Raw genomic sequence first — 19,985 nt, 5'->3', positions numbered from 1 at the left:
GCAGTCGTCCTCATCTAAAATGGCTCCAGCTTCAACAAACTCAACGTCAGCATTCTCTGTCTCTTCATCTTCTTCTTCCTCATCATTGTCTACTTTACCACTCTCTGCTGCAGGTGCTAGATTGTTGTTTTCATCAACATGACCATAAACTCTGAATGCCTTCACAAAATTAGAGCCGTTGTCAGTTGTGGTGCGGGTAATCTTTTCACGGATGTTAAACTCGGTATGAATTTCATTCAGGGCACTGGCAAGGACAGAAAACGTATGGGGTCCTTTAAGCTGTTTGCAGGCTAAGGCAGCACACTGTCTCTGCAGAGTTTGAGGCTCAAGCCAGTGTGCTGTGACTCCTATAAAACTACGTCGATGTGAGGTCCAGCAATCAGTCGTCGTTGCAATAAACTCAATTTTGCCAAGAGCTGCTTTCAGATTATTTTTCATGACCAGTGCAGCCTTCTCTACTCTGTTTTTAACACTGCCGCGTGACATCACTGAAACATCAGGTTGAAGGTGAAGAACAAGAGCTTGGAAACCCTGCTGCTCAACAACACTCAGAGGGTGCAGGCCTTGAATGACAAAATTCATGATGACTTTATCAACACTGGCCTGTGACACTCTTTTGGTCTCCCATAGTTTTGGTTGTTTGGAGGCTGGGCCTTCATCTGGTGCTGCAAGTCTTTTGGAAGTGAGGTTTGTGTACCTCTCCAACTGATTTCTGTGTTTTCTCTGGAGGTGAAAAGCAGGCACAGACACACACACACACACAGAGAACATTAGACTACAAGAAATAAGCACATTTTCCTTTGAATAATATCAGGCTATACACGCAAAAAAGTATGCTAAACAAACTTAGGTTAGGGCAGTGAAGTGAATATGAGCTGATTTTCAAAGTGCACCGATAGCTAGCTAACCTAATGAACCTAACCACGTTATGCTAGCAAACCAAAACACAGGATATCGCTGCTAGCCGAGTACAGCATTGCAAACGTAAATTAGCGAGTCATTATTACTGAAAACAAACTAACTCTCCATGACAAGAATCATTTCTTACCTCCACGTGTTTTTTCAAATTGGAAGGCGAATTCTTGAATGCCAGAAGTTCGTGGCGTTTTGGTAGACACAATTTACAATACATTCTCCAGGAGTCTTTTTTGCTGCCAGCGATTTCAAACATTTCTCTGAGGTAAGGCCAGGGATGTGGGATGTGTTGCTGGTCTTCACTCGACTCTCCATCGCCCAGGAAATCTCCACTATCACCCTCACCAGTTTTATCAGCCATTTCGCCAGTTTTATCAGTCCGTTATGCTTCTTGGTGCTATGATTTACCAACGAGTTGTCGCCTGGTTTTAGTTTTTTTTATTTTTTTTTATCGTTTTACGTTCAACGTCTTGTGCGTGTCAGAGTGTATAAAAACAAATGCACCAATAGGATTGTCTTTTCTGTGTGTGTTTACATACGTTTCTAAGCGTGAACCAATCAGTCTGTTGTATGCATGGCGCATATTATTGACATGGATGGGTCAAATGCGTTGCGAAATGGCATAATATTTAAACGCAAAAACAACGACACTGATTTGAAAATGTAGGGAGTAGAAAGTACAGATACTCATGCTAAAATGTACGAAGTAAAAGTAGAAAGTTGGCACAAAAATAAGTAGTGAAGTAAAGTATAGATACCCGAAAATTCTACTTAAGTACAGTAACGAAGTATTTGTACTTCGTTACTTCCCATCTCTGGTGGGTCCTTTTCAGATTCTAAGACAAATCACACCAGTTTCCTTTCGTTTAGATTTGCCTGCTAACTATCATATTTCTCCTACATTCCATGTATCTCTGCTGAAACCTGCTGGTGGTCAGAGAGGAGAATCAGAGGAGGGAGCCGAAAACCACAACCCCCCGCCAATCCTGGTTGACGGCGAGGAGGCGTACCAAGTTCGAGAATTACTCGATTCCAGGTGCCGAGGTGGAGTACTCCAATATTTTGTTGACTGGGAGGGGTACGGGCCGGAGGAGCGATCTTGGGTCAACTCAGAGGACGCATCTGGAGAGACCAGCCCCTCGACTACGTGGTAGACCCCGGCGTCAACAGCCTCCTCACGTCTGGAGCCGCTCGCAGGAGGGGGGCTCTGTTATAAGTGAGGCTCCCGTACTGCCTCCTCTACACCACCAGAGGGAACCTTCACCAGAGTACTGACTATTTTCATTTGGACTCCATTTCCCATAAACCAACATACCTGGGACTGATTGCTCACACTCACCTGCAAGTCATTACACTCACCCTTTATAAGCACACCATGCTCTCTCACCCTTTGCGAGGTCTTGATTTGCCTTGGTGATCATTTCTGAGTGTTTCTTTGTGGATTGTTATTCTGTTTGTGACCTGGATTGTTTATTGGATTGAGATTCTCTGCCGCCTGCCCTGACCTTGACTTGTTTATCGGACTGTGATCCTCTGCTGCCTGCCCTGATCTATATCTGTGTATTGGACTGTGATTCTCTGCCACCTGCCCTGACTAGATCTGGATTTTGATTCTGTTTGTTTCTCTGCTTGCTCCTATCAGTTTCTGTGATAAATAAACTGCACATGGATCCTTACTCAGCAGACTCATCATTACATTACCACAATGGGTTGAAGCCACGCATTTCATCTTCCAGTTGTCTGCTTTAATTAATCATTAGCTAATGATTTGCAAAGATATCATTATGTTATGACTTTACTTGTTGAGACACAGAATTATTAACTAATTGTTAAGTAATATGTCATTGTGGTTATAGGTTTAGAATTAGTTAGTCATGTGCCTCAACAAGTAAAGTCATAACATAATGATATCTTTGCAAATCATTAGGTAATGATTAATTAAAGCAGACAACTGGAAGTTGTCCTGGAAAATGCATGGCTCCAACTCATTGAGGCACATGACTAACTAACTAATTCTATATCCATAACCACAATGACATATTACTTAACAGTTAGTTAATAGTTCTGTGCCTCAACAAGTAAAGTCACAACATAATGATACATTTGCAAATCATTAGCTAATGATTAATTATAGCAGACAACTGGAAGCTGAAGTACATAGCTTTGACCACTGTGGTAATTAACATATGAATTTACATCCTTAGTTAATAAAATAAGTTATTAGGGAATTAATACATTATGACACATTTAACTAATAACAATTTATTGATTACTTAATCTATGAATGATAAAGAATGTTCATTAGTTGCTGATGTAGTAATCAATAATAAATGGTTTAGCGCTATATAAATGTAAGGAATTATTATTATTATTATTATTATTATTATTATTATTATACATTAACTCGTGATTATCTGTGCATTAATTAAGCATGAATTAATGCATATTTGTGCACACGTATTGTAAAGTGTTACCACTATATGAAACTAAATATATGTACTGGGATATACTACATACAATATTTTAACAGTTCTAATATAATACAGACCAGTATTATTATCTAATCTCTTTCTCTAATATTGATTTATTTCAAATGGATTTAAAAGCTTTAAGTGCTTCTCAGGGGCTATTTAATCTGGAAACTGCAGCAAAACATGCTTGTATTTTTCTGAGGATCTGTAGAAACTCATACATTAACATGTGTGGCAGAGTGCCCTCAGTTTGGGTATCTCCGCTGAGGTATATCCTGTTGCGATTTAGCTTAAAGGAAATGTATATAAATAATTACAATTAATTATGATTAATTACAATTATTTATATCAGTTGCCAGTAGTAACTGTAGCAGAATTAATTTTCCATCAACTAATCTGTTCGCCCAGCAAACATTCAGTATAATTTTTATATAATCTCTAAGAAATTATATTTTCTTGGCCACAGAAAATAACTTTCTTAAAGTACCATTGCATTAGACCATGTAGCTCGAATCGGAATCGTAAAGGGACATTAATTTGCACAGCAGAATCAGAACCAACACTCATGTAATTTGTGCACAAGAGTTTTATTAACAAAGGGCTAACACATAACTAATCTAAACAAACAAACATAAAATCAGTCATACATGGGAGAAGGGCAAGTGAGAAGCAGTTAGAGAGACAAGAGAATGATGAGTGATACCATCAGTGCTGTCTACAGCTTATACTAAACCTTTGTTTTGTTTAGTTAAATGTACGATACTTGCATTGCCTTGGTTGATGAACAAGTGTCTGAATGCAGTCTCGGATGAAAGTCTTGATGGTTTGAAGCAGTGGTGGTTTTGAAATTGCAATTACGTTCTTCTGGGTCTGAAGAGTGATGAACTCCAAAGATGTTCTGACTCGATGGTGGCTGGGAGTTTCTTCCCATGTGAAAATTGAAGAAGAACCTGAGAGGGACCCAGCTGAAGTCCTGTGATCTTTGGGGAATGGAAAGACAAGGCCGCAAGGCCTGGCGTGTGGTTAGGAAAGTCCTGAAGAGTTCATCTTCTTAGGTTCTAAAAGAACCACTGACTGAGGTGAGTCATAAAGATGAATTTCATTGAGTGGAAATGTCTGGCTCTTTGTGGTCGAGGGCCACAGCTCTGTATGTTGGGGCCTTTCGGGCCCGCCGGGCACGCCCTGTGCCGGCTCAGGCTCCCCGTGGGTTCCTCCACATGGGCAGCAATCAGAAGATGTTGCAGATGAAGAAGAGAGTGAAGAGAGGGAGGCGATCAATCGTTTGATGCCTTTAAGCTCTCTGCCTCCAGGAGATCCACGAACCAATGGTAACTTTCACCTTTGGAGGGAAAGTTTATGACTCTTTGTCTATGAGCATGGTATTTTGCATATGTAATTTGATTGGGTGTTGATGAAAAACAACTAAGGTTTCTTAAAACAATATGTTACATAGGTATCAACATCTAATTTACACCATCTTTTAGATCATCAAAATACAAATTCAAAGAGACCAAACATGGCATAGGTGGGTTATACGACTAGTCATCTATCATAATGCATGCATAAAACAGTAGAAAGACAAATACAAATACAACAGACAAAATTAAAATACAATGCAGTAATACTGTATACAATGACCTGGGCTATGTGTGATAGGAAGGTCAAAGAAAGGTTTGTCTGTGATTGAATAGGAAAGAGTCCATTTCTATAGGCAAATGTAGTGTGTTCTGCTCGCACTCCATCGAGCAATAAAACCCACATTATCAGATGGTTGTCCTGGCAACTGAGCCCTTTTGGGGTGTTAGTTGCTTTGGGGGGTTGTCTCCAGAACTCCAACATATAGCTGGTTTGTTGGGTTTAAAGACTATTTGTTAAATGTAACAAATAACTGTATGTCTGATTGGTCCAGATGCTACATATCTCCCCCCCTTTCAAACGTTGTTGTCTGTCCAACAGACAACAGCGAGCAATGTCAGAGGTGCAGAACAATCAGACACGCACCTGTCACTCATGGCTGGGAGAGAGCGGTGGCTCTCTGGCTGTTGGTGCCTCTAGGAGTAGTTGGGGTGCTGTCAGGTGGTGCGCTGGGGTGGTGTAGGCAGTAGCAAGGTGCAGGTCCTTGAGCTTGTGCAGCAGGTGTCGTGGCAGTGTCACCTGTCATCCTGGAGTGAGTAGGCCTGGGTCAAATGGTTGCTTTAGGTGTTGTTAGCCGGTAGGCTATCCATGGTATCTGCTGTTTGGAACAGCTGGTTGAACTCTCACTTGTGAGAGGGTAGGTGGTTCCCAGGTCGCAGGGAATAGTTATAGAGATTTCGTAGTGTGAAGAGAGTTTCAGACTGACCTAGTGATGATGGCAGGAGGGCAGCAGGTGGTTGTTAGCCCTCTGTTCTGCTTGAACGTCACTAAAAGTCTGATGTTGGCAGTGTTGCTTTGCTCTGGTGGCAGCACTGACTTAAGCTTGCCTGAGTTGTGTTGGTAGAGGTTTCGCTGTTGGGCATGTGGGCCCATTGCTCTATCCAACGTAGTCTAGCTGCTTCTGGGGTGTCAACTGGTTTCGCAGGATGCTCCTCCCCTGGAGGAGTCTGATGCTGTGTTATGTTTGACAAGGAGTCAAAGGTTTGTCCTTTCCAATACTTCTCAGTGGAGTTTTTGTTCAAGGAGCTCTTTTGCTAGTGTCAGCAGCTCCTGTAACTCAAAAGTGGGTGTGTCCAGCTGTCGTTGTGCAGCCTCCATTTAGCACCTGTGTGAAGGGTGTGGAGGAGGATGTGGTTGACTGCTGTTGGACATACCGTGGTGTTCGCAGGCTGAGGATGCCCTTTTCCATGGCTCCTCCCAGTGGTTGGTCTGGAACCTGGGTTTGTTGCCATGGCGACGGTTATGTCCTCTATTGGCTAGTGTCTTTCTGTAGAAGGGCCTGGCGTTGTGGCAATGCTGGGTGCCTTCTGGTGCCTGCTTTGAATTCTGGGTTGTGCAGTCCAGAATCAGTGGGGACATACAAACACCTTTGGTGGAGACCTTGTGCTTGTTAAAGGCCTTATTTATCAGGTCACGCAGTTGTTGAACAGGCATTGAGTGAGGGTAGGCTAAAATGCCTAAATGGTGACTCACAATAGGATGGAGGTTTCGGAGAAAGAGGCTTTTGAAGCTGGTGTCCTCCTCCATCCCAGGTTCATTGCGAGCTCCGAAGTAAGCTCCGAAGTAAGCTGTGGTAGTAGACATGTGGAGTTTCATACCGGCCCTGTTTGGTGGCCAGGGCAGCGATCAGTCCGTGTTCAGACTCTGGGTCTGAGAATTCCTTAATGATGGCTTGTCTTAGCTGCTGGTAGACCGACTCGATGTGTCCTGGCTGTCGAGCCAGGAAGCGTTGTACCTCTGGGCTAGAGGTGATCCAGAGCAGATAAAGTCTATCTTGGAGGTTCACACATTTCCAAGACTGAAGAAAAAAGTCAACGTCTCTCATGTAGGCGTGGATGTCATGGTCTCCTGCAAGTTCTGGTGTGAATGCAGGGATGTTTCTGGCCATTCGATTGAGTTCTTTAAGCGTCACTTCATGTGTTACTTCAGGGTTCGTCTGAATTAATTCTGTTCCTTCTGCGGCTGCGGAGGTTTTCTGGAAACTGACTTGTGAAGTGTCAAGCAGGAAGGCTTTAGCTCCCCCCTTTGTATCTGTGTACAGGGGTACGGGGGTTGGCATTGCTGGCTGTGTGACGTGCAGCGGGATGTCTTTTACTTGAGTCCATGCACAGTCTGTAAGACGGTTTCAGTTCTCTCTGAACCATGTCAAGCTCCTCTTTAATGCTGCAAAATTGCTGAGTCAGGCTTTGGACTTCAGCTCTTGCTGCATTCAGATGGCCTTCTAGGGCCTTAGCTCTGGTGTTTCTCTCATTAAGTTCTTCGTATGCTGTTCTTAACAGCGACTTTGTGTGAAACAGTTCTCTTTTCAAGTCTTGTCTTGTGTCCTTTTCAAGCTGCTCTCTGTGTCTGGCAGCTGTAGAGCCTCCTGAAGACTGGTGATTTCCTTCTGTTGCACCGTTCTGTCAGGTTCCTTGCGCCTGTCCTGTTCCTTCTCTTGCTGAGCAGGTGTCGGTTCCCTTTGGAACTCTGTGACTTGCAGTTTCAGTTTATTTACCTCCTGTCTGAGGCCCTTGAGGGTGTGGGCCAAGGAGAAAATGATGCTGGTCAGCTCCTGGTTGTCCAGGCTGGGTGTGAGGTGTCCACTTGTGTCGCAGTCCTGCTGTTCCTTTCTCTGCCGTTGCAGGTCGTTGGCTGCTTTAGGCTGAAGGATGTCCATCCCAGTGCTTTGCAGGGTCTCCAGGTGTTCCTGGTGGGTGGCAGGGCTGGATGTCTGAGGCATGCTGGTTCACTTGTGGGAACACGAGAGAGAAATGCAGACGGCAAATGCAAGTACGTACAGCGGTGTTAGCTATCTGTATAGGGAATGGCTCTGTAAGCCGTGTAAGGTGTGAATAGCTGGTTAGGGCAGCTAGTGAGGTGGGGGTGCTAAGATTTTGTGCAGGCCAGCACAAAGAGAGGGTTTGAGTAACTTTGATGGGCTGTAAGCGGGGGTCAGCTAATGACCAGGCTTTACCTGTAGTCAAATTATTACTCAAAACACTGATGGTTCACAGGTTCGGTCACTATGAAGGTATCAAATACAGCAAAACTGAAATAGAATCAGAAAGAGACAGAGGGAGAAGGAAGGGCTTTCCTTATTTAGTTTAAGATAGGAGATATGACTACGCAGTTGTTCCTTGTTCAAAGGCATGCTGCAGTAGGGTCATAAATCTAAGGAGACTGTTAGCTAAGCTAGCAGGGACACATCAAACATCTAAAGGTAAATAAGCAGAAACACTAGGAAGTGTTTCTAGTCTTCTCAGGGCCTATGGCTTGGTGAACGGTACTTGTACCTCATGTAGCAGGCCTGACTGCTAAGGAGTAACGAGAGACAGGACCTGTACGGCTCATTAAGGGGACAACAGTTGCTAGAACTGCTATAATCCTCTACCGAGAGGGAAGATAGTGATGGTCAGATAAACTAAAATAAGGCGAAAGAAAAATTTAAATATCCTAATAGCTTTAGGATAGAACTAAAAGGAAGAGTACATAACTTGATTTAATTAAATTTGTGACTTAATTAAAATTTAGCTGAACTGGTACATTCAATCTAAACAAAGGTAAATAAATGAAATAAAATCAAAAAAGGTAGAACAAGGTCAAAATAAAATTAACACAGTTAAAACCCAAGTGTGTGAGGAGGGCCAACCTAACTGAGTCTACACAGAAGGTTATAGCACAAACAGGAGGTGAAACCAAGAGAAAGGGGGAGAGAGAGAGAGAAGAGAGGAGTGGCTTGAACATTACACTCACACGTCTAAATTTTAGTCGGATGCTAACAGCTAACAGTTGAGGTAAAGGGCTTAGCTTATATGCCTGTACGGCTGCTAAAGAGTTAGCTTTGGCTACACTCAGTTCTACTCGGTTTACACAAGGGTCTGTGATGTGTATGCTGTTATCAGATTGAACCGGAAGAGGCTGCTCTCAACTTCCGGGGTCAGACGTTGCTAAGAGACAGATGCATGTTCACAACAACGAACAAGCTGAACAGAACTTGAGCTGCTGTGAAACAGGCATGGGAAACTGACACGCAGTCAGTTATGACTTTTCACATACAACTTCATTCACAAATCAAAACAGCACATTCACTTCACAGACAATGGCAAATTCCTAGTTAGCTAAAATAGAATTACACAATTAATTTGCTATTCATTTGCATAATCTTCATGATTACAATGATATGCCATGGTTACAAGAATGCCTTAATTTTGAGAAATGAGGAACATCGCTCAAATCACCATTAGAATAACTATACTGTAGCAAGATTTCTTCGTCGCTCAGTTTTAATATCAGTGCAAGTGGGGTTTCTTTGCCATGCAGATTATTTAATGCCACTAATCTGAAATTTCAACAATCCCTCCACCAATTTTTTGCCATCAAGCAGGGCCTGACCAAACTAAAATATAAATTAAGTATGCTTTTTAAAGTGATCATAAAATGGAGAATCAAAATGATTTTGATATTTACACATACACTTTTGAGCCACAACATTATGATTAGTCACAAGTTAAGCGAATACTGTCTAATCATCTAACAAGGCCACATACTGTATTAAGGTCTGGGTAGATTAGATGGTAAGCAAACAATCAGTTCTCGTAATCAATGGGTTGGATGCAGGAGAAGTGGGCAGAAATAAGGATCTGAGCAACTTTGACAAGGGTCACTTTGTTATGGCAAGGCGACTGGGTCAAAGTATCTCTGAAACAGCAAGGCTTGTGGGCTGAGAATTTACCAATAGTGGCCCCAGGAGGGACAAACCACAAACTGGCCACAAAAGGCCATCATGGACAGGAAGAAACCAAAACTAAACAAAACCCAGGGGGGGAACCAAGGATTAAACCAATAATACTAGAAACAGAAGGGGAAAACACTAGGAAAAACATGACAAAACAGAACACAATCCTGACAAACGTAATGACAGAATTATAATTTTTAAACCCTTTGAAAAGTGCAACACTATTTTAACTTCTTATCTTTAAATTTTCTTTAAACTTCTTTTGCTTAGCGGCTTTTAGCTGGTTTTGCATCTGAACTCTTATTATAGTATATACATGGGCGACATTTGACTCTTGAGTCAGGGGGGGCAAGAAAAAAATAATTTCGGATAAGCATCAAAACAATCCCCTACCGTATTGCAACGCACCAAAGCAGTCAATACAGCGCAGTCGAGAATAACTTAAAGAGGTTGCCAGCGTTTACTAAACTGAGGATGAGCTTTTGACTCTTGAATCTGGCAAAGCTTCCCTTTTTAAGTGTCAGTTGACAGCCTCTCATTTTTAACCAAATGTGCACACTGCTTTTCTGATTTTCCGTGTCGTTTTCCCGTGTCACGTGACATGTATCCGTTTTGATTCGTTGTTACTAAAAGTGAAACACGTTAAGAAAAAATGAACGATCAGTTGTGGGACTATTTTGTCATAAATCGCATGCTATTCATTTCTGAAATTTACCGTCCGTTACTGGCAATGAAATTAGGCTAGTGGTTGATATGTCCCGGTAGAGGCCTGCATTGCAGCCCGAGCCCGAGGGCCCCCGACTTTTTTACGTCCCTAGGGCCGGGCTTCGGGCCAATTTTCACGTCATAGTTCAGACGCGGGACTGGCCTCGGGCCTGTTTTAGGCTTCTTCTTATGTTTATATTTTAGACATCCACACTGTAAAGTCCAATAATTTACCTTACTTAGATATAATTAGTTATCTTTACTTAGTTGCTATACTTACTAGGTTTTATTAAGTTACAGCTACTTTCAAGCGAGTAAAACAGTTTACTTACTACTTTGAGTGACGCTTACTTAAAATATTCAAGTAGCCACAAAGAAACCAATGACATTAATAAACCAGTGAGAGGCAGCAGTGCACTAATATGTTGCTAATTTGCAAAATAACAACAGAAGAAGAAGAAAAGCAATTTTTTTTTTGAGGTGGCAATTGTTAATCTGCAGTTATTTTTCACTAGTTACATTCACTCATTTCCCAAAGTCATCTTGAATGTTGTTTCAGTACAACTATATATTTGAGAGAACATCACATAAACTGACTTCATAAATTGATGTTGATTTTCGTAAAATGTTGTTGGTGTGTCTTATTTTATTTATTTTTTTTATTATTATTATTATTATTTTTATTTTTTTTTACTTACCATTATAGTGATTAATGTTCTGTTTGGTTGGGCACTTGGAACTTTGCTTTTCTTGTTATAATTTTCTTCCTATTGATTCAGCAATGCAACATGAAGTCATAATTTTTGATTTCAAGGGAAGAAAAGTAATAAGGAGGTTGCTTTTAGAAGGTAACCTTGAAGTTCTGTTATTTCAATTAGCTAAACTTTTCCAATTCTTTAGCTAATGTATTTTTTATATTTATTAATGATCTTTTACAATTTTATTGTTCTTCAGAAACACCTTCAGAAACTTTATTGGGTTGAGACAGTCCTTTAATATTTGTGATAATGTGCTCAAGTCACAAATTGAACATTCAGCACATGAATCACAACGATGGTAACAATTCAATTTTATTTATTTTTATTAATTGTGACAATAACCATTATATTATTTTATTTTCTCTTTTTGTTGTGTTACTGCTGACACAAGTCAGAAAATAAAATTAGCAAATAATAACAACAACAGTAAAACAAACCAATTGCATAATTTATTCATGCCGCAATGCACTCTGGGAGTCAGTGAGTAGCTATACTAAGTCAAGTGTAAGCCTAAAGTAAATGATCAAGTACCCCCTACAGTTCTTTTTTAGTTACTAGAGCTCCCGTGTAAGTAAACTATACTAACTAAGCATTTGTCACTACAACATACTATTCTTATTTCACTTTACTTAGTTTTTTTAAGGCAATCGGTTTGCATGCTTTTTTTAAGTAAGCCCAACTAATTAGATTTTACAGTGCACCAAATATGGCGATGAAAAAAAAAATCCGCGCTGGTGGAAACAACACGAGACTTCACTTTTGCTTTCACTTTCGAGACCGGCTCGGAAGGCGTTTAGTGTCTCAGTCAGCAGCAGCGAGCGCGCCTTCAGCGCAGCTGGAACAGTTCCGCGTTCAAGCGCACGCAATAGGCTAAAGCTTGCCACAAAGCACCGGCAAAAGTTATTACCATGAATGTGTCGGGGGGAAATAGTAAGGGGATTTTTGAATTATTCATTAATGAACTAGTGTTTTCTGAGTCAGTGTCGCAAGTATGAAGTTGCCGATCCTAACTCGCCATCTCTTCTTTGGATGCGCCTTTAGAGAGAAATGTATCCTTAAAGATTACGTAATGAAATAGTTTTTGTTTTCGATTTGCTTCATTTCGTTAAGTAATAATTTAAAGCTTTCCATAGATATATGTATCATGTCTGTGAGTTATGTATTCGCTGAGTTTCGGTTCATTTTTGTGAAGCGCTCCTGTTGAGACTACAGACAGCGCATCATGTCTGTTTTCTTTATTTTAGAAGCACCATTTGCAACGTTTTGTTGATATTGTGAGTGCACACAAATAAAAGTAGACCCTTTACAGTTCCGAATGATGTATTATTTTTACTTTTATCAGCAAAAATGACGTAATATTTAAAATGGTTTCCACTGAAAAAAAATGCAAGTTTTCGCACTGGCGCCTCCGTGTTCTGCAAAGCGGCTTTAGCTTCCACTCTCTACACAAATAATTGGATATGCGCCAATAGCATACATTTATCTAGGTTTAACGTTTAAACTAACATTGACTTGTACTTGAACTGTTTTACATCTATAGATATTTTATTTTAGGCAAGTCGTGATGATTTGAGAAGGCAAAATTAAATCAAACAGACTATGATCAGTCTTACGCTGGCCGCTTGGTCGTTACTTTAAAAAACAAAAACTTATATTTAACGAACAAAAAAAAATGCTTCAAAACGTTTAAATTAACTTGATAAAAAACTAAATATAATCACTTTGCCATTGCATACAAAACCGGACTATTTTAATAGCTGAAAGAGTAGTATAAGCTGTTTTGGGAGAAGAGGGAAAAAAAGACGGGCTCGGGTCGGACTCGGGCCGGGCGAAGAACGAATCTAGCATAAATATGCAGATGTCATCCCGAAACATTGCACCGTATAAAACGAACGTTTCATACAAATTCTGAACGGATTATAGCCTAGAAAGTGCGCAAAGCTCGCTCACTTTATTATCACGTATAAAAGTGTCACTCATCTCAGTTCATCGCGATCTCACAAGTTCTGTTATAATCAGTGAAGCTCTCTAAACTACACAGTGAGTCTGGGTATGTAGCACGTCTACCTCCGTACAACCGGGCGTGGGCGTGGCAAACCGCTCCAACTGCAGTGTGGCTGACAACGGGGATGACTAACCATCTGCCCCCCCCCCCCCCCCCCACCTGATGTCTGTGTTACCTTCCAGCTTCCACTATTTTGTGAATTATTCTAAATATCTGCTTTTAAACCAGTGGTTCTCAACCTTTTTTGGGCCAGCGCCCCCCTACCCATTATCCAGGTCCCTCACCCTCATATTTATTTATTTATTTATTTGAAGTACGCATCCCACTCCAAAAAAGTTGGGACAGAGGCTGCTTTGAAACACAGCAAGCAGGTGAATTGGTAATAGGTGAGGGTATCATGTTTGGCTATAAATGGAGCTTCTCAGTCTTCGCAAGCAAAGCTGGATCATGGCTCCATTTTATATATATATATATTAACAAAATAAAAATAAGTTGGCCAGTGAAAATATTGGATTTTTTCTTTGTACTTAAGTCAATTAAATAAAGGCTAAAGAGAACAAATGTGTGTTTAAGCAACAATCAGCATAATTTCTGAAAGATCATGTGACACTGAAAGCTGTAGTAATGTACTGTAGATTAGCATGAGAAGAAAACACATTTTAAAATACATTCAAATAGAAAGCTTTTTTTTTTAATGGTAGATTTACTGTTTTTACTGTAGGCTGTTTTTTTTTTAACAAACAAATGCAAACTTTTTTATGAACCCATTAACAAGTTATACTAACCTTTTTTTAAAGGTAGTGTATATTATAGTCTATATTTTATTTATAATAGATAGGCCTGCTTTGAAAGCATGTATCTTAACCCCCAGCTCATACATAATTTTTTATTTATTTATTTTTTTAATGTCACTGAATGGCACATGACATTCATCACATTTTTGATTTATCATATGAAGTATCATTATCATTAGAAGCAAAAAAGGAGCAAAAAAGCCACGTGGATATAAATTAGGCTATACTTGTGAGCTTTGAATAAACTCTTTAGAAATTTGGTTAGGATGTGGCAGACTATGTTCTTTTGAAAGTTCCCTTTCGAGGAACTTGAACTGCGTCCTCTAGGGGGCGCTATGGGGAACGCCGTCTCAATGACCCGTGTCTGAAGCCTACATACAAAAACATAAACAGAGTTTTCCGGTGACAGCCTAAGACGTCACTTCTGGTGCGACTCGTCGCCGCCGGCGCGTCACTACCGGTGCGACCATAGTATAAAAGGACGCTGGTAGAACAGGACGGTCTCTTCTTCGTCTTCACTGACTTTTTGTCTGGAGTGTGCATTATTGGTATTGGAGGTGCGCGGATCCGTCTGCGTGCGTGCACTGTGAGCTTTTTTCCATGAAAAAGAACCACGGATGGGTGAGTACAATCCTTTCTTATGTCTCTAGAAATATTCTCTTAGAGCTTTTTAAGGATAAGCCAGATCTTACCTCGGTGATGGCCCCCTTTCTGGGTTTTTTTAATGGCGGTCTCTCTGAGTTTAGCCAGATAAGTGCTGTCCCCCCTGTTTGGGTTATAGGTAGACAGCCCTTTGTATATGGTCCTTTAGGCAGTGGTCTCCCCCTGCCTGTTTGGTGTTGTCTCCCCTGTCAGGGTTATAAGTAGATTTCCCATCTTGATGGTCTGGGCAGTTTTCCATCAGATCTACCGGGCTGCCAGAGTCATATGCGGGAACCACAGTGGGTGAGTACAACCCCTTATTATGTGTCTATTGTGCTGTATTTCTTGGACCTGTCTTGTGTGTTTCCCTTGGTAGGTCCTCTTCGAGCATCCCCCTCTGGTCTTTGACCATGGTTATGGTCTGCTTGCCTGGATCTTCCTTCGGCATTTCGGCTCGGAAACTTCAGGTCCCCATTACAGCACTACATCTAGGGCTATGATCCTACCTCCAGGTAAGCTCTTCGAAGTCTTTCTCGAAGGAAGCTCCTGGACAGACACATGGACCTGTGGCCGAGACCCTCTATCTGCGTCCTGCCCTGATGGGCTTTTCGTTCTCATGCCATTTTGGTGATCCAGCGAGTCACCCCTCCAAGGAGTGGGCTTGATTGCGCTACTTTCACCATCTTACGAGTCGGAGGGTTTGCTTCTAAGTTTTGCCCGTACTGCTTCCCTTTAGGCCAAAGGAACTGATCACGAGATCAGATCTAGAATAAGACCTCCGTGTTCAGGTCTCTTCCAAGGCCTCCCGTACAGGATACAACGATGCTCCCCTTTTTATAAAAAGGGTTTTGCTGAGAGCTTGTTTCCCCTGGGGGGGATCAGGTGTTCCTCCCGTCAAAACAAGGAGTAGAAGCCTGTCCCGATACTCTACCTTCTGTCTTGGTTTATGTATCGGCTCTATGGCAGTATCATTAGACAGTTAGCGGCAGCTACTGTCTGCTTGGCACAGTTGCTCCCCTCCTGTCGAGGGTCTGCTTTGAGCACTGCCCTATTGGGCAACTAGGTTTGCCCTTACTGCCTTCCCCTCAGGCCTACGGAAAGGGTTTACTGAGAGCTCGTCCCCTCTGGGGTAATCAGTGGCTCCTCCTATTTAGGGAGTTATAGCCTGTCCCGATACACTGACTTTTCTTCTTGGTTAAGTGTATCAGCTCTATGGCAGTCTTATTAGACAGATAACGGCGGCTACCGTCTGTTTGGCATAGTGTACTCCCCTCCCTTCGAGGGTTTGCTTTGAGCATTGCCATATTGGGCATCTGAGATTCGCCCTTTGCCCGGCAATGCTCCCCTCACTCTGAGGGTTTTCTTATTTCACCGTTTCTCAACGGTACGTCTAAAAATCCATTCTTATGGTAAGGCCCACACGAACCTTTAGGCGCTTTCTCAAATCCATGTATATGGTAAGTGCGCACACGAACCTTTGGGCACTTTTCTAAAATCCACACTGTGGTATGGAATGCACCAGAGTTCTGTGTACATTCTAAAATCCTTTATGGTAAGGGATTCACGCGCTATTGCCCGTACCCTTTCTCGAGATGGTTAGAACCCCGGCCACCTTGGGTCCCACTCCAGAGCATCTGCCAGGCTAAAGGAACGGTATTACATGTGTTAGTTCCAGCGTGCTCTTTATATATGCTCAACCTTTCTTGAGTTGGGAGTTACCACTTGCGTTCTGTTATATGGCTCCTGAGGGAACCTTGCAGAGCTGCGGTAGCTCTTGGATGACAGGCCAACCTAGGTAATCCTAGGCACTTGGCCGTATCCCCTTAAAGGAATACCTCAGTTTCCAAGCTTGAGGCTCTACCCCGGGTCCAGTATTCTGACCCTTGCAGGTAAGTTGGGGTATGCAGCCCAGGCTCTGGCCGTAGGGGATATGTCACTGACAGCCGTCGTTACGTCTCAGGGGCAACTCCCTTAGAGCCTTGGGAGTTGGTACTTAGTGCTCGCCTCTATGATGACAGGCACTCCTCTCAGCATGGCACCGTGGGTATAACCGTTCCCCATAGCGCCCCCTAGAGGACGCAATTTGAGTTCCTCGAAAGGGAACATCTCAGGTTACGTATGTAACCTTGGTTCCCCGAGAAGGGAACGAGACACTGCGTCCTCTAGGCTCTTCGCCATGCTTCGAATATGAGCTTCAGACGAAGAAGCGACCGTCCTGTTCTACCAGCATCCTTTTATACTATGGTTGCACCGGTAGTGATGCGCCGGCGGCGACGAGTCGCACCGGAAGTGACGTCTTAGGCTGTCGCCGGCCAACTCCGTTTATGTTTTTGTATGTAGGCTTCAGACACGGGTCACGCAGACGGCGTTCCCCATAGCGCCCCTAGAGGACGCAGAGTCTTGTTCCCTTCTCAGGGAACCAAGGTTACATACGTAACCTGAGACGTTTCAGCTCATACATCTTTGGTGTAAACTCGTCTTGACCAATTGCCCCCCAGGAACAGCTCAACGCCCCCCTTTCAAAAATATTGCTTTCAGCGCCCCCCGATGCTGTCCAAACGCCCCCGTTGAGAAACACTATTTTAAACAGATAAAATCTTAAATCTTTAATTAAAAGATGAAGCAGCAAGCATTTTATCCTTGGAGGCAACACAGGTAAGTACATTTATTTTTCATCTTGCAGTGTATTTGTAATAAATGGCAAACCAGTGTTTAATACTATTCAGACACCAAGCGTATTATTGTTTTTATTAGTGTTGCTAATAAAATCAGTAAATACTCATGTACATACAGTGTCTTTTGTAATATGATCTAATAATACTTTTAAAAGGATACCAAAAATTAAGCAAGCAACAACAATTGCCATGCTAAAACAAACAGTTGCAGTAATTGTTTTGTGTTGTTTCCTCTGCCTCATGTTCAAACATGTATAGCTCTATCACAGTGCTTGCCATCCTGAATATCTAAAAACATGACATGCTGTAAAGGAGGGTGTGACTATGGTGCGATGAAGTGAGTTTAGTTGATGCAAAACAAACACTTTGCAAACGTTATAAACTAACCACTGGAAGCAAAATATAAAAATCTGAAATTGCATTTCATTACCCCTTTAAAAACTTTCACATAATGCATAAGTAAAAACTACATCCATCAAAAAATGAAATGAAAAAGAAGGGGGAAAAAAAAAAAACCATAAGCCTACCATTAACACATGAACACCACAGGAATGTCTGTCCTCCTGCTGTGGATGGGGCACATCAGCCCATGTCCATTTAAAGGTGCAGCCCTTAGCTTTGGCAAAAGAACTAAAAATAAAAAGTTATTAGGTGTACATTCTAATTGTAGTTATTTTGTTTTGCCATATGCTCGGTCAATTATGGTATGCAGCATTTCACAATTAAACAAAAACATTAATAGAACAATTTTGTAGTGTAACTCTGGGCTATAAACACACTTTGGCAAATTGCTTCTACAACTGCATACATTAAGAAAAGGATCTACTAAATAATCACTGAAATTATAACTTAATATAACTTAATATAACTTCGTAACTTAATAATAATAACTTAACATTTTTTCCCCAGTTGTAAATTTACTACCTCCAGTTTTTCAGAATGTCATTTTTCTTTTCCTCTTCTTCACCAAATGGATCCATGTATGTGATTGCTTGTTTTTTTATGTCACAGAACTACAAAATGAAAACATATATTTAGGACAAAAAAGTCATATCATATTAATTCTCAAGTGTCATTTTTATTTATTTATTTATTTATTTACAGTTCAACATTATTCAACCTCCCAGAGACTGCAGTACTTATTCAGCCCTTATTCAACATTGCTGTTTTTAGTCATTTATTTGTATGGTGGGGAAACTTTATAAACCCTAACTAAGCTTTTTATGAACTGAGGCTCTAACTAAGCGTTTTATGAACTGAGGCTCTAACTAAATATGAGATATATAAAACTTCTAACACATCAAAAAATGTCTTTCTGCATTGTAAATAACATTACTTTCTTGCATGTGAAACATTTTTAATATGGGTCAGCTTTTTTCATGAAACTGCATAAAATAGAGTTTTTTGACTGAGAAAAGACGTTTTAGAGCCTTTCCAAGCATGCCTTGGTTTCATGAGCTGAGATGCCTAAAAACACTACTGGCGTTCCTAGAAGGACCAGACCAAGCGTTTTATGAACTGAGTCTCTAAATAAATTTCATATGCAAAAAACTTCTAACACATCAAGAAGTCTCTTTCTGCATTGTAAATAACTTTCCTTTCATGCATGTGAAACATTTTTAATATTGGTCAGCTTTATTCATGAAACTGCATGAACTAGCGTTTTCTGACTGAGAAAAGACGTTTTAGAGCGTTTCCCAGCAAGCCTTGGTTTCATGACCTAGGATGCCTAAAATTACGATTGGCGTTCGTAGAAGGCTCTAACTAAGCGTTTTATGAACTGAGGCTAAACTAAATTTCATATCCAAAAAACTTCTAACACATCAAGAAGCGTCTTTCTGCGCTGTAAATAACATTACTTTCATGCATGTGAAACATTTTTAATATGGGTCAGCTTTATTGATGAAACTGCATGAACTAGCGTTTTCTGACTGAGAAAAGACGTTTTAGAGCGTTTCCAAGCATGCCTTGGTTTCATGAGCTGAGATGCCTAAAAACACTTTTGGCGATCCTAGAATGTCCTAACTAAGCATTTTATGCACTGAGGCTCTAACTAAATATGAGATGTATAACACTTCTAACACATCAAAAAGTGTCTTTCTGCATTGTAAATAACATTCCTTTCATGCATGTGAAACATTTTTATGTGCGTCAGCTTTATTTATGAAACTGCATGAACTATCGTTTTCTGACTGAGAAAAGACGTTTTAGAGCGTTTCCAAGCATGCCTTGGTTTCATAAGCTAAGATGCCAAAAACACTACTGGCATTCCTAGAAGGCCCAGACTAAGTGTTTTATGAACTGAGGCTCTAACTAACTTTCATATGCAAAAAACTTCTAACACATCAAGATGTCTCTTTCTGCATTGTAAATAACATTCCTTTCATGCATGTGAAACATTTTTAATATGGGTCAGCTTTATTCATGAAACAGCATGAACTAGGCTTTTCTGACTGAGAAAAAAAGCTTTAGAGCGTTTCCAAGCATGCCTTGGTTTCATGAGCTGAGATTCCTAAAAACATTTATGGCGATCCTAGAAGGCCCTAACTAAGCGTTTTATGCACTGAGGCTCTAACTAAATATGAAATGTATAAAACTTCTAACACATCAAAAAATGTCTTTCTGCATTGTAAATAACATTACTTTCTTGCATGTGAAACATTTTTAATAT

The sequence above is a fragment of the Labeo rohita genome, unplaced genomic scaffold, assembly GCF_022985175.1.
Source record: "Labeo rohita strain BAU-BD-2019 unplaced genomic scaffold, IGBB_LRoh.1.0 scaffold_496, whole genome shotgun sequence".
Taxonomy (NCBI): domain Eukaryota; kingdom Metazoa; phylum Chordata; class Actinopteri; order Cypriniformes; family Cyprinidae; genus Labeo; species Labeo rohita.
Note: the sequence above shows the minus strand (reverse complement) of the source record.